Source organism: Triticum dicoccoides, chromosome 2A (assembly GCF_002162155.2).
Source record: "Triticum dicoccoides isolate Atlit2015 ecotype Zavitan chromosome 2A, WEW_v2.0, whole genome shotgun sequence".
NCBI lineage: Eukaryota > Viridiplantae > Streptophyta > Magnoliopsida > Poales > Poaceae > Triticum > Triticum dicoccoides.
Window position 1 is genome coordinate 601,293,855 of NC_041382.1, and position 16,001 is coordinate 601,309,855.

Sequence of the window (16,001 nt, forward strand, 5' to 3'; positions counted from 1 at the left end):
ATTGTTTTGGGGTTATGCTTTAGAGATGACTGCATTCACGTTAAATAGGGCACCATCTAAATCCGTCGAGACGACACCATATGAACTGTGGTTTGGCAAGAAACCCAAGTTGTCATTTCTTAAAGTTGGGGGATGCGATACTTATGTGAAAAAGCTTCAACCTGATAAGCTCGAGCCCAAATCGGAGAAATGTGTCTTCATAGGATACCCAAAGGAAACTATTGGGTACACCTTCTATCACATATCCGAAGACAAGATATTCATTGCTAAGAATGGATCCTTTCTAGAGAAGGAGTTTCTCTCGAAAGAAGTGAGTGGGAGGAAAGTAGAACTTGATAAGGTGATTGTACCTTCTCCCTTATTGGAAAGTAGTTCTTCACATAAATATGTTCCAGTGATTCCTACACCAATTAGTGAGGAAGCTAATGATGATGATCTTGAAACTTCTGATCAAGTTACTACCGAACCTCGTAGGTCAACCCGAGTAAGGTCCGCACCAGAGTGGTACGGTAATCCTGTTCTGGAGGTCATGTTACTTGACCATGACGAACCTTCGAACTATGAGGAAGCGATGATGAGCCCATATTGTGCAAAGTGGCTTTCGGCCATGAAATCTGAGATGGTATCCATGTATGAGAACAAAGTGTGGACTTTGTTTGACTTGCCCGATGATCGGCAAGCAATAGAGAATAAATGGATCTTCAAGAAGAAGACTGACGTTGACGGTAATATTACTGTCTATAAAGCTCGACTTGTTGCAAAAGGTTTTCGACAAGTTCAAGGAGTTGACTATGATGAGACCTTCTCACCCGTTGCAATGCTTAAGTCTGTCCGAATCATGTTAGCAATTTCTACATTTTATGATTACGAAATTTGGCAAATGGATGTCAAAACTGCATTCCTTAATGGATATCTTAAAGAAGAGTTGTATATGATGCAACCAAAAGGTTTTGTCGATCCAAAAGGTGCTAACAAAGTGTGCAAGCTCCAGCGATCCATTTATGGACTGGTTCAAGTGAGGGATTCCTAGATTAAGGGGTCCTCGGGCGTCCGACCTGTGTGACATGGGTCGGACTATTGGGCCATGAAGATACAAGATAGAAGACTTCCTCCCATGTCCGGATGTGACTCTCCTTTGTGTGGGAGGCAAGCTAGGTGTCCGGATGTATCATTTCCTTTCTCTATAACCGACTTTGTATAACCCTAGGCCATACCTCTAGGGTTTAGCCACAACGATCTCGTGGTAGATCAACACTTGTAATCCTCATACTCATCAAGATCAAGCAAGAAGGACGTAGGGTATTACCTCCATCAAGAGGGCCCGAACCTAGCTAAAACATCGTGTCCCCTGCCTCCTTTTACCATTGACCTTAGATGCACAGTTCGGGACCCCCTACCCGAGATCCGCCAGTTTTGACACCGACATTGGTGCTTCCATTGAGAGTTCCACTGGGACGTCGAAGTTAGGGTTGATGGCTCGCCTCGTTATCAAAGACAGTATAACCTTTGGAGGAGCTCTGGCCTCAGGCCAAACCCTCCAGCTGGGCGGCTTTACCATGACTGCTTGTTCGGCCGTTAAGCCGACGATGACTTCTCAGGTCATCGAAAATCGCCTCCGTGTTGACTTCGAATACTCCAGATGGATGGATCCGGTGGAGTGGTCATCTTTAAACGAATTCCTAGATCGCGTCGCCGCCATGGGGGTCGCTACTGACTTTGATCAGATTGGGATTGAATCCGATCAGAGAGAAATCAAATCTCCACCGATCACCCATCAGATAGCGGTCGTAGAATAGCAAAACAGTAATTCTTCCCCTATGCTGAAGACGAACTATGTTCGGATCTCTGAGCTCGAAGTGCTGGATACTTGTCTGCGGAACGACACTCCAAGCCCTCTGAATCCGGAATCAGGCGTGGGGCCCGAAAAATCATTGGACATACCAAAGCCGAACTAATAAGCTTGGAAGCTTCTCAAACTCCGGACTCCAAATTGGGCCAGGGTTCATATTTAAAGCCACCCACCCACCACATGCAATATTCAACAAGAAATTCCAGTCATCCGGATCTATGCGACCTCACGTGCATATGACAGCAAACTCAGGAAACAGTCCATCACTTTTGGGCCAGGTTCCTCCTTGTCAAAGACAAGATTAAAGATTGCCGCGACATGGACGCGATTTCAATATTCTGCAATAATTGCATGGACGAAGGAATCCTCAACGCCATCAACAGCCGTCGTATATTACACTTCACGGACTTGGCAACTATAGTACAGAAGTACTACGTAATGGAAAGCACCTGGAAAACTCAGAAAGCTCGCTGGGAGCCACCGTTCTCCACCCAACCCCTCGGGCGAGCAAAACGGATGCATCCTCGCAGAGCACCCGAACCCATAGTAAAGAAAACTAAACCCATTACGGGACGCGAAGCCGTTCTGGAGGGATGGCTCGCTAGGCCATGCAAAATACACACGACACCGGATACCGTACCAACCCACAACCTTAGAGCATGTTGGATACTCCGGCAAGTGGCCAAAAGCGGTGAGGATATCCTCACCAAACACACCGCGGAGCAACTCCCCCCGGAATACGACAACCATAGAGTATTGATAGTCTTCAAGACTTTCGCTTCAAACAATCGACGCAAGAGGGCACTCCGCGACCTAGCCGAAGTCTGCCAAGTCGCAACAATAAATCCCTGGAACGACACGGCCATAACTTTCAACGCCAGTGACGAACCAAAAATCCGGTCAGTCCGGGCACCAGCCGCCTTGGTCCTTAACCCAATTGTGGATGGCTTTCAGCTCACTAAAGTGCTCATGGACGGCGACATCGGACTAAACCTCATCTACGAGGACACACTGAATAAAATGGAAATAGATAGGAGCCGCATCGAGCATAGTAATACGACCTTCCAAAGGATCATCCCCAGCCGGGAGGCACGATGCACGGGGAAAATTATACTCAACATGGTATTCAGCACGCCGGAGAACTATCGGTCTAAAGAGATAACCTTCCGAGTGGCCCCTTTCAACAGTGGATATCACACCCTGTTGGGGCGAGATGCATTCATGCGCTTTCAAGCTATACCTCATTACAGGTATATGAAGCTCAAGATGCCCGGGCCCAACGGTATTATCGCTCTTGCTAGTGATCTGGACATAGCCCTCCACGCCGAAAACAATATAGCATCCCGGGCCCTCGAGGCACTGTCTGAGGTCCTCGCGGTCGAAGAGTTAACCGCACTACGCTCTACGGTGGATAGGGACCACGTAATCCTTGATAAGCGTCCCAAATCCACCTCCTTCAAACTAGCAGATGAAATAGTCAAATTTGATGTCCACCCAACGGACCCCAAGAAGATAGCTTCCATCGGGGCACAGCTGGACCCAACGGTTAACGCCGCACTACGAACGTTCCTGCGCGAGAACTGGGACATATTCGCCTAGCACCCTTCTGATATGCCAGGAATCCCACACGGGCTGGCCAAACACAGCCTCAATATATTGAAGGGATATAAGCCGGTCAAGTAAACACTGCGGCGCTTTTCTGAACCTAAATGACAAGCCACGGGGGAGGAGCTAGCCAATTTAATCGAGGCCGGATTCATCAGAGAGATAAAACACCCGGACTGGCTAGCATACCTGGTGATGGTGCCAAAGAAGGACAAATCCTGGCGCCTGCGCGTTGATTTCAAAGACCTCAATAAGGCTTGCCCTAAGGATCCCTTCCCCCTCCCCCACATCAATCAGATTATTGATGCTACTGCAAGACATGACTCACTGTATTTCCTCGACGCATACTCCGGATACCATCAAATCAAAATGAAGGAGTCTGATCAAGCCGCAATGGCATGCATCACCCCACACGGGCATTTCTGCTTCAACACTATGCCCTTTGGGCTTAAAAACACGGTGCCACCTACCAACGCATGATTCAAACATGCCTGGAGAAACGAATCGGCAAGACAGTTGAAGCATATGTGGATGACATCGTCATCAAGACTAAGCACGTTGAGTCGTTAATAGTCGACCTGCGTCTCACATTCGACAACCTTGGACATATGACATCAAGCTCAATCCGGAAAAGTATGTTTTCGGCGTCCCCACCGGAAAACTGCTGCACTTCATCGTTTCCAATAGAGGAATTGAGGCAAATCCATCCAAAATCCGAGCTTTATCACAATTGGCTACACCAACAGATCTTAAACAGGTGCAAAAACTAGTCGGATGCATGGCAGCTTGTAACGCCTGGATGATTAGGCTACAGTAAATCTCTGCTAAATATGCCACGTCACCTGGACCACTGTTTAATCTCGCGTTGGTTCGAAACTTTTCAAAAGTCAAAATTCAAAATATGTCAAACAACAAATTTTTTCAAACTTTAAAACTAAAATGTTCGGAGTGTGCCAATTAATGTTTAGGTATTTAAGGTGAAGGAAACACACTTTTACATAATGCATAAATATTTTTAATGGAATTAAAACAGGAAAGGAAAATAAATAAAAGAAAAGTAACAAAATAGAAAACAAAAGAAACCCCCCCTCGGCTCCCCATGGGCCTCGGCCCATCCTACCCAACCAGCCTGGCAGCCCAGCCGACGCCGCACTCCTCTCCTTATCCCCACCCGGTTAGGATAACCCTAACCCAACGCCCCACTTCCCCCACTCGCTCTCCCCCTCCCCCTCTCCCGATCTGGATCGAGGAAACGAAACCCCCCGACGCCGTATCCTTCGCCTCGTCGCCGTGCGCCGTCACCGCCGCCCGAGGACCTCGCCGAGCCTTCCCCGCCGGACTGCCTCCCCGTCAATCTCGTCCCCGTCATCCTTCCCGCGCCCCGGTGCTATTTTCCCAATTGGCCCCATGAGCTTCCCCCTCCGTCCTCTCTCTGCAGTGTCGTGCGCCCGCTCCGCCGTGGCCACGCCCTCTCCCCAGCTCCTCCCTAGTCCCGCAGCTCCACGCCGGCGTGCCGCCCGCGCCGTGCTCGCGGCCACCACGGCTTCGGCCGCGCCCGCTCGACCGCACACACGCCCGCGTATCGCGACCTCTCCCTGCTCCCGCACTCAGCCTTGTCCTACACTCGCACACGTGCGTCGTGCTCCGGGCCGAGCCCCGTGCGTCCCGCCGCGCCTCATGCTCCTGGCCGCGCCTGCCCGCGCCGAAGCGCGCGCGCGCTCATGCGCCCGGACCGTGGCTCGCGCTGCACCCGAGGTGGCCTCGTACGTCACATGCTCCGCGCCACCGCGCCCCCGGGCTCTCCTGCCACGGCCCTTGCTCGCCACTTCGTTACCGTCCCGCCGCGTCTGTTACCTCCCAGCAGCGCCGCTCCACTGCACCCGCCCACGCGCCGCTAGCCGCCCGCGCCCCCTTCTACTTCCTGCGGCTGCACCTGAGCTACCGCGCTGCCCCCTCTTCTCGCCGCTGCTGGGCAGCTTTTGCTGGCCCGCGCGTCGCTGGTGGCGCCCTGTTGCCCTCCCGCCGGCGTCCCCCTCCGACGACCGCCCGGCTTTGCTGGCCTCGTTCGCCGCGGCGCCCCTGGGCGTGCGCCCGAAACTCGTCACCCGCACTAGCACCCGCTATGGCCCCTGGGGCCAATGACAAGGGGGCCCCGCCCAGAATGTTTTTATGTAATAATAATAATAAATAAATAAATGAATTAATAAAATTATTAATTAATTAATCATGTTTAAATTAATCTAATTAACTAGTTAGTTTAATTAAACAATAATTAGTTTAGCGAAATCCTAATTAACCTAAACAGAGTATGACAGGTGGGTCCCGCATGACAGTTTGACCTAGTCAACGCCCTGTTGACTGCTGACGTCATGATGACGTCGGCATACACTATTCTGGATAATGTTGAATTAAAATAATTAAATAAATCCTAAAAATGATTTAAATCTTTTAAAATTAATATAAAATAAACCGTAGCTCGGGTGGGAAAACTTGTACATGAAAGTTGCTTAGAACGACGAGACGAATGCGGATACACAACCCGTTCGTCCACCACGCATCCCTAGCATATCAAACACGCAACTTTCCCCCTCCGTTTCATCTGTCCGAAAACGTGAAACATCAAGAATACTTTCCCGGATGTTTTCCCCCTTCGCCGGTATCATCTCCTACCACGTTAGGGCACACCTAGCAACACTCATTGTCATGTCATGCATCGATATGCATTTGTTTGCATTTTATTCACTGTTTCTTCCCCCTCTTCTCTCCGGTAGACTACGAGACTGACGCCGCTACTGGTGCCCCGATCGACTACGCTGTTGACGACCCCTACTTGCCAGAGCAACCAGGCAAGCCCCCCTTGATCACCAGATATCGCCTATTCTTCTCTCTACTGCTTGCATTAGAGTAGTGTAGCATGTTACTGCTTTCTGTTAATCCTATTCTGATGCATAGCTTGTCTTTGTTGCTACAGTTGTTGATACCTTACCTGCAATCCTAAATGCTTAGTATAGTATGCTAGTTTATCATCAGTGGCCCTACATTCTTGTCAGTCTGCCATGCTATACTATCGGGCCGTGATCACGTCGGGTGTTGATCACGGGTATATACTATAAATATTACACATGATACATGTTGTGACTAAAGTCGGGTCGGCTCATTGAGTACCCGCGGTTGATTCACGAATTGGGGGCAGAAAGGACATACTTTCCCGACGGCCCTCTGTGTGGATCTTTGTGGTGGAGCGACAGGGCAAGTTGAGACCACCCAGGGGAGGGGTGGGCATGGCCCTGGTCGGCGTTCGCGGTTACTTCAAAATAACATGCTTAACGAGATCTTGGTATTTGATCTGAGTCTGGACACTGGCCTATATGCACTAACCAACTACACGGGAACAGTTATGGGCACTCAACGTCGTGGTATCAGCCGAAGCCTTCTTGACGTCAGCGACTGAGCGACGCACGCCGGGTTGGACCGCGTAACACAACTTCCTTTGTAATGGAGGTTGCTAGGTCTACTCACCGGCCGCGTACGCAAGGTGCAGGTGTGTAATGGGAGATGGGCCCAGACCCCTGCGCCATAGGATTTAGACCGGCGTGCTGACCTTTTTGTTGTTCCTAGGTAGGGCTACGATGTGTTGATCTTCCGAGGCCGGGCATGATCCAGGAAAGTGTGTCCGGCCAAAGGCGATCGAGCGTGTTGGGAAATGTGGTGCACCCCTGCAAGGAAGTTGATCTATTCGAATAGTCATGTCCCTCGGTAAAAGGATGACCCGGAGTTGTACCCTGACCTTTTGACAACTAGAACATGATACTTAATAAAACACACCCTTTCAAGTGCCAGATACAACCCGGTGATCGCTCTCCAATAGGGCGACAAGGGAAGGATCGCCGGGTAGGATTATGCTACATGATGCTACTTGGTGAACTTACCATCTACTCTCTTCTACATGCTGCAAGATGGAGGCGTCCAGAAGCATAGTCTTCGGCAGGACTAGCTATCCCACTCTTATTCTCGCATTCTGTAGTTCAGTCCACATATACTACCCCCTTTCATTGATACCATTGCATATGTAGTGTAGCTCCTTGCTTGGGAGTACTTTGGATGAGTACTCACGGTTGCTTTGCTCCCCCCCTTTCCCCCTTTCTACACCCGATTCTTGCGACCAGACGAAGGAGTCTAGGAGCCAAACCCCACCGTCGACGACGACTCCTACTACACTGGAGGTGCCTACTACTACGTGCAGGCCCCTGACGACGACTAGGAGTAGTTAGGAGGTCCCAGGTAGGAGGCCTGCGCCTCTTTCAATCTATATCCCAGTTTGTGCTAGCCTTCTTAAGACAAACTTGTTTAACTTATGTCTGTACTCAGATATTGATGCTTGTATGACTTCTTTTATTTGTAGAGTTGTGTTGTGATATCTTCTCGTGCGTCCCTGATCTTGATCGTACTTGTTTGCATGTATGATTAGTGGACGGTCAAATCGGGGGCGTCACATAGCTTTAAGCCGCTTTATCTCCAGACTAGGAGAAAAAGCATTGCCACTTTATCGCCTTCTCCGACGTACCAACCACTTCGAGTGGACGGAAGCGGCAACGGCCGGGCTGGAGGAAATAAAGGCTCTTTTAGCGAGCAATCGAATCCTGGCTGCGCCAAACGTCGGCGAACTGATGTTATTATACATCTCTGCAACACACCAGGTGGTGAGCGCAGTGCTTGTCGTTGAGCGAGAGGAGGACAGACGCGAGTTCCCACTTCAGAAACCGATATACTACTTTTCCACTGTCCTCACACCACGCAAATCCCTGTACCCTCATTACCAAAAGATAGCAAGATAGCATATGCGGTCTGTTGGGGAATGCAGTAACTTCAAAAAATTTCCTACGCACATGCAAGATCATGGTGATGCGTAGCAACGAGAGGGGAGAGTATCATCCACGTACCCTTGTAGACCGAAAGAGGAAGCGTTGTGACAATGCGGTTGATGTAGTCGTATGTCTTCACGATCGACCGATCCTAGTACCGAACATACGACACCTCCACGGTCTGCACAAGTTCAACTCGGTGACGTCCCACGAACTCACAATCCAGTAGAGCTTCCAGGGAGAGTTCCGTCAGCACGACGGCATGATAACAGTGTTGATGAAGCTACCAACGCAGGGCTTCACCTAAGCACCGCTACGATAAGGCCCAATAAGGCCCATATATTCCCCGGCGAATTCCAGTAACTCTCCGGTACTCCAAAAAATACCCGAATCACTCGGAACCTTTCCGATGTCCGAATATAGTCGTCCAATATATCGATCTTTATGTCTCGACCATTTCGAGACTCCTCATCATGTCTCTGATCTCATCTAGGACTCTGAACTACCTTCGGTACATCAAAACACATAAACTCATAATATCGATCGTCATCGAACGTTAACCGTGCGGACCCTACGGGTTTGATAACTATGTAGACATGACCGAGACACGTCTCTGGTCAATAACCAATAGCGGAACCTGGATGCTCATATTGGTTCCCACATATTCTACAAATATCTTTATCGGTCAAACCACATAACTGTATACATTGTTCCCTTTGTCCTCGGTATGTTACTTGCCCGAGATTCTATCGTCGGTATCTCAATACCTAGTTCAATATCATTACCAGCAAGTCTCTTTACTCATTCCGTAATTCTACATCCATTAGCTACATTGCTTGCAAGGCTTATTCTGATGTACATTACTGAGAGGGCCCAGAGATACCTCTCTGACAATCAGAGTGACAAATCCTAATCTTGATCCATGCCAACTCAACAAACACCATCAGAGACACCTGTAGAGCACCTTTACAATCACCCAGTTACGTTGTGATGTTTGGTAGCACACAAAGTGTTCCTCCGGTATTCGGGAGTTGCATGATCTCATAGTCATAGGAACATGTATAGCTATGAAGAAAGCAATAGCAATAAACTAAACGATCATCGTGCTAAGCTAACAGATGGGTCAAGTCAATCACATCATTCTCTAATGATGTGATCCTGTTAATCAAATGACAACTCATGTCTATGGTTAGGAAACATAACCATCATTGATTGAACGAGCTAGTGAAGTAGAGGCAAACTAGTGACACTCTGTTTGTCTATGTATTCACACATGTACTAAGTTTCCTCTTAATAAAATTCTAGCATGAATAATAATCATTTATCATGATATAAGGAAATATAAATAACAACTTTATTATTGCCTCTAGGGCATATTTGCTTCAGTTCCCACTTGCACTAGAGTCAATAATCTAGTTCATATCGTCATGTGATTTAACACCAATAGTTCACATATTTATGTGATTAGTTCACATCTCCATGTGACTAACACCCAAAGGGTTTACTAGAGTCAATAATCTAGTTCACATCGCTATGTGATTAACACCCAAAGAGTGATCATGTTTTGCTTGTGAGAGAAATTTAGTCAACGGGTCTGCCACATTCAGAGCCGTATGTATTTTGCAAATTTTCTATGTCTACAATGCTTTGCACGGAGCTACTCTAGCTAATTGCTCCCACTTTCGATATGTATCTAGATCGAGACTTAGAGTCATCCAGATCGGTGTCAAAGCTTGCATCGACGTAACTCTTTATGACAAACTCTTTGTCACCTCCATAATCGAGAAACATTTCCTTATTCCACTAAGGATATTTTTGACCGCTGTCCAGTGATCCACAATATTTTTGACTATTGTACCCTCTTGCCAAACTTCTGGTGAGGTACACAATAGGTCTGGTACATAGCATAGCATACTTTATAGTACCTATGACTAAGGCATAGGGAATGATTTTTCATTCTCTTTCTATTTTCTGCCGTGGTCAGGTTTTGAGTCTTTACTCAACTTCACACCTTTGCATCATAGGAAATGACTCCTTCTTTGACTGTTCCATCTTGAACTAATTCAAAATCTTGTTAAGGTATATCTCATTGAAAATATTATCAAGCGTTTTGATCTATCTTTATAGATCTTGATGCTCAATATGTAAGCAGATTCACCGAGGTCTTTCTTTTGAGAAACTCCTTTCAAATACTCATTTATGCTTTCCAAAAAATTCTACATAATTTCCGATCAACAATATGTTATTCACATATACTTATCAGAAAGGTTTTAGTGCTCCCACTCACTTTCTTGTAAATACAGGCTTCATCGCAAGTCTGTATAAAATGATATGCTTCGATCAACTCATCAAATCGTATATTCCAACTCTGAGATGCTTGCACCAGTCCATAGATGGATCGCTGGAGCTTGCACACTTTGTTAGCACTATTAGGATCGACAAAACCTTCTGGTTGCATCATATACAACTCTTCTTAAATCCACTAAGGAATGCAGTTTTGTTATCCATTTGCCAGATTTCACAAATTCGGCAAATGCTAACATGATTCGGACAGACTTAAGCATCGATACGAGTGAGAAAATCTCATTGTAGTCAACACCTTGATCTTGTCGAAAAACCTTTTTCGACAATTCGAGCTTTGTAGATAGTAACACTACTATCAGCGTATGTCTTCCTCCTGAAGATCAATTTTTCTCAATGGCTTGCCGATCATCGGGCAAGTCAACCAAAGTCCACACTTTGTTCTCGTACATGGATCCCATCTCAGATTTCACGGCATCAAGCCATTTCACGGAATCTGGGCTCACCATTGCTTCCTCATAGTTCATAGGTTCATCATGGTCTAGTAACATGACTTCCAGAACAGGATTACCGTACCACTCTGGTGCGGATCGTACTCTGGTTGACCTACGAGGTTCGGTAGTAACTTGATCTGAAGTTTCATGATCATCATCATTAGCTTCCCCACTAATTGGTGTAGGAATCACTGGAACTGATTTCTTTGATGAACTACTTTCCAATTCGGGAGAAGGTACAATTACCTTATCAAGTTCTACTTTCCTCCCACTCACTTCTTTCGAGAGAAACTCCTTCTCAGAAAGGATCCATTCTTAGCAACAAAATATCTTGCCTTCAGATCTGTGTTAGAAGGTGTACCCAACAGTTTCATTTGGGTATCCTATGAAGGCGCACTACTCCGATTTGGGTTCGAGCTTATCAGTTTGAATTTTTTTTCTCATAAGCATCGCAACCCCAAACTTTAAGAAATGACAACTTTGGTTTCATGCCAAACCATAGTTCATACGGTGTCATCTCAACGAATTTATATGGTGCCCTATTTAACGTGAATGCAACTATCTCTAATGCATAACCCCAAAACGATAGCGGTAAATCAGTAAGAGACATCACAGATCGCACCATATCTATTAAAGTGCGATTACAACATTTGGACGCACCATTACGTTGTGGTGTTCCAGGTGGCGTGAGTTGCGAAACTATTCCACATTGTTTCAAATGAAGACCAAACTCGCAACTAAAATATTCTCCTCCACGATCAGATCGTAGAAACTTTATTTTCTTGTTACGATGATTTTCCACTTCACTCTAAAATTCTTTGAACTTTTCAAATGTTTCAGACTTATGTTTCATCAAGTAGATATACCCATATCTGCTCAAATCATCTGTGAAGGTCAGGAAATAACGATACCCGCCGCGAGCCTCAACACTCATCGGACCGCATACATCAATATGTATTATTTCCAATAAGTCAGTTGCTCGCTCCATTGTTCTGGAGAACGGAGTCTTAGTCATCTTGCCCATGAGGCATGGTTCACAAACATCAAGTGATTCATAATCAAGTGATTCCAAAAGCCCATCAGTATGGAGTTTCTTCATGCGCTTTACACCAATATGACCTAAATGGTAGTGCCACAAATAAGTTGCACTATCATCATTAACTTTGCATCTTTTGGCTTCAATATTATAAATATGTGTATCACTACGATAAAGATTCAATAAACCATTCACCTTGGGTGTATGACCACAGAAGGTTTTATTCATGTAAATAGAATAACAATTGTTCTTTGACTTAAATGAATAATCGTATTGCCATAAACATGATCCAATCATCTTATGCTCAAGGCAAACACCAAATAACATTTATTTTAGGTTCAACACTACTATCGAAGGTAAAGGGAGTGTGTGATGGTGATCTTATCAACCTTGGAATTACTTCCAACACACATCGTCACCTCGCCCTCAACTAGTCTTTGTTTATTTTGCAACTCCCGTTTTGAGTTACTATTTTTAGCAACTGAACTAGTATCAAATACCGAGGGGTTTGCTATAAACACTAGTACAGTACACATCAATAACATGTATATCAAATATACCTCTGTTCACTTTGCCAACCTTCTTATCCGCCAAGTATCTAGGGCAGTTCCACTTCTAGTGACCATTTCCTTTGCAGTAGAAGCACTGAGTTTCAGGCTTGGGTCTAGCTTTTGGGCTTCTTCATGGGAGTGGCAACTTGCTTGCCATTATTCTTGAAGTTCCCTTTCTTTCCCTTGCCCTTTTACTTGAAACTAGTGGTCTTGTCAACCATCATCACTTGATGCTTTTTCTTGATTTCTACCTTCATCGATTTCAGCATCACGAAGAACTTTGTGAATCGTTTCCGTTATCCCTTGCATATTATAGTTCATCACAAAGTTCTAGTAACTTGGTGATAGTGACTAGAGAACTCTGTCAATCACTATCTTATTAGGAAGATTAACTCCCAATTGATTCAAGTGATTGTAGTACTCAGACATTCCGAGCACATGCTCACTAATTGAGCTATTCTCCTCCATCTTGTAGGCAAAGTACTGTCAGAGGTCTCATACCTCTTGACACGAGCATGAGTACGACATACCAATTTCAACTCTTGGAACATCTTATATGCTCTGTGGTGTTCAAAACATTTTTTAAGTCCCGGTTCTAAGCCGTAAAGTATGGTGTACTAAACTATCAAGTAGTCACCATACCGAGCTTGTTAAACATTCTTAACGTCTGCATCTGCTCCTGTAATAGGTCTGTCACCTAGCGGTGCATCAAGGACATAATTCTTCTGTGTAGCAATGAGGATAATCCTCAGATCACGGAGCTAGTCCACATCATTGCTACTAACATCTTTCAACATAGTTTTTCTCTAGGAACATATTAAAAATAAATGGGGAGGTACATCACGAGCTATTGATCTACAACATAGTTATGCAAATACTATCAGGACTAAGTTAATGATAAATTAAAGTACAATTAATCATATTACTTAAGAACTCCCACTTAGATAGACATCCCTCTAATCATCTAAGTGATCACGTGATCCAAATCAACTAAACCATGTCCGATCATCACATGATATGGAGTAGTTTTAAATGGTGAAACATCACTATGTTGATCATATCTACTATATGATTCACGCTCGACCTTTCAGTCTCCAGTGTGCTGAGGCCATATCTGCATATGCTAGGCTCATCAAGTTTAACCTGAGTATTCTGTCTGTGCAAAACTAGCTTGCACCCGTTGTGTGCGAACGTAGAGCTTATCACACCCGATCATCACGTGGTGTCTCGGCACGACGAACTTTGGCAACGGTGAATACTCAGGGAGAACACTTGTACCTTGAAATTTAGCGAGAGATCATCTTATAATGCTACCGTCGAACTAAGCAAAATAAGATGCATAAAGGATAAACATCACATGCAATCAATATAAGTGATATGATATGGCCATCATCATCTTGTGCTTGTGATCTCCATCTCCATAGCACCATCATGATCACCATCGTCACCGCTTGACACCTTGATCTCCATCGAAGCATCGTTGTCGTCACGCCAACTATTGCCTCCACGATTGTCACTACCGCTTAGTGATAAAGTAAAGCAATTACATGGCGACAACCATATGGCTCCTGCCAGTTACCGATAATTGTGTTACAAAACATGATCATCTCATACAATAAAATTTAGCATCATGTCTTGAGCATATCACATCACAACATGCCCTGCAAAAACAAGTTAGACGTCCTCTACTTTGTTGTTGCAATTTTTACGTGGCTGCTACGGGCTGAGCAAGAACCGTTCTTACCTACGCATCAAAAACCACAACACGGTATAGTGATTGCTTTTTGATCTTCAGAAAGAACCCTGTTCATTGAATCTGATTCAACTAATGCTGAAGAAATAGACACCCACTAGCCACATGTGTGCGAAGCACGTAGGTAGAACCAGTCTCGCGTAAGCGTACGCATAATGTCGGTCTGGGCCGCTTCATTCAACAATGCCGCTGAATCAAGAATCAACTAGTGACGACAAGCAATATGTATATACCCACGGCCACAACTCATTTGTGTTCTACTCGTGCATATGACATCTACACATAAACATGGCTCAGATGCCACTGTTTGGGAATGCAGTAATTTTAAAATTTTTCCTACGCACACGCAAGATCATGGTGATGCATAGCAACGAGAGGGGAGAGTATCGTCCACGTAACCTTGTAGGCCAAAAGCGGAAGCGTTATGACAACACGGTTGATGTAGTCGTATGTATTCACGATCGACCGATCCTAGTACCGAACGTACGACACCTCCGCGATCTGCACATGTTCAGCTCGGTGTCGTCCCATGAACTCACGATCCAGTAGAGCCTCGAGGGAGAGTTCCGTCAGCACGATGGCGTGATGACACTGTTGATGAAGCTACTGACGCAGGGCTTCGCCTATGCACCACTATGATATGACCGAGGTGGATTATGGTGGAGGGGGGCACCGCACACGGCTAAAAGATCAATGATCAACTTGTGTGTATTCATGGGGTGCCCCCTCCCCCGTATATAAAGGAGTGGAGGAGGGGGAGGGCCGACCCTCTACTATGGCGCGCCCTGGGGAGTCCTACTCCACCGGGAGTAGGATTCCCCCTTCCATGTAGTAGGAGTTGGAGGGAAGGAAAGGGAAAAGAGAAGAGAAGGAAGGAGGGGCGCCGCCCCTCCCCTTAATCCAATTCGGACTAGGCCTTGGGGGGAGGGGGCGCAACCTCCCCTCTCTCTTCCCCCTAAAGCCCAATTAGGCCCATATACTCCCTGGCAAATTCCCGTAACTCTCTCATACTCCGAAAAATACCCGAATCCGAATATAGTCGTCCAATATATCGATCTTTACGTCTCGACCATTTCGAGACTCCTCGTCATGTACCCGATCTCATCTGGGACTCCGAACTACCTTCGGTACATCAAAACACATAAACTCATAATATCGATCGTCACCGAACGTTAAGCGTACTAACCCTATGGGTTCGAGAACTATGTAGACATGACGGAGACACGTCTCCGGTCAATAACCAATAGCAGAACCTGGATGCTCATATTGGTTCCTACATATACTACGAATATCTTTATCGGTCAAACCGCATAATGGTATACATTGTTCCCTTTGTCATCGGTATGTTACTTGCCCGAGATTCGATCGTCGGTATCTCAATACCTAGTTCAATCTCGTTACCGGCAAGTCTCTTTATTCATTCCGTAATTCTACATCCCGTAACCAACTCATTAGCTACAATTCTTGCAAGGCTTATTGTGATCTACATTACCGAGAGGGCCTAGAGATACCTCTGCGACAATCGGAGTGACAAATCCTAATCTTGATCC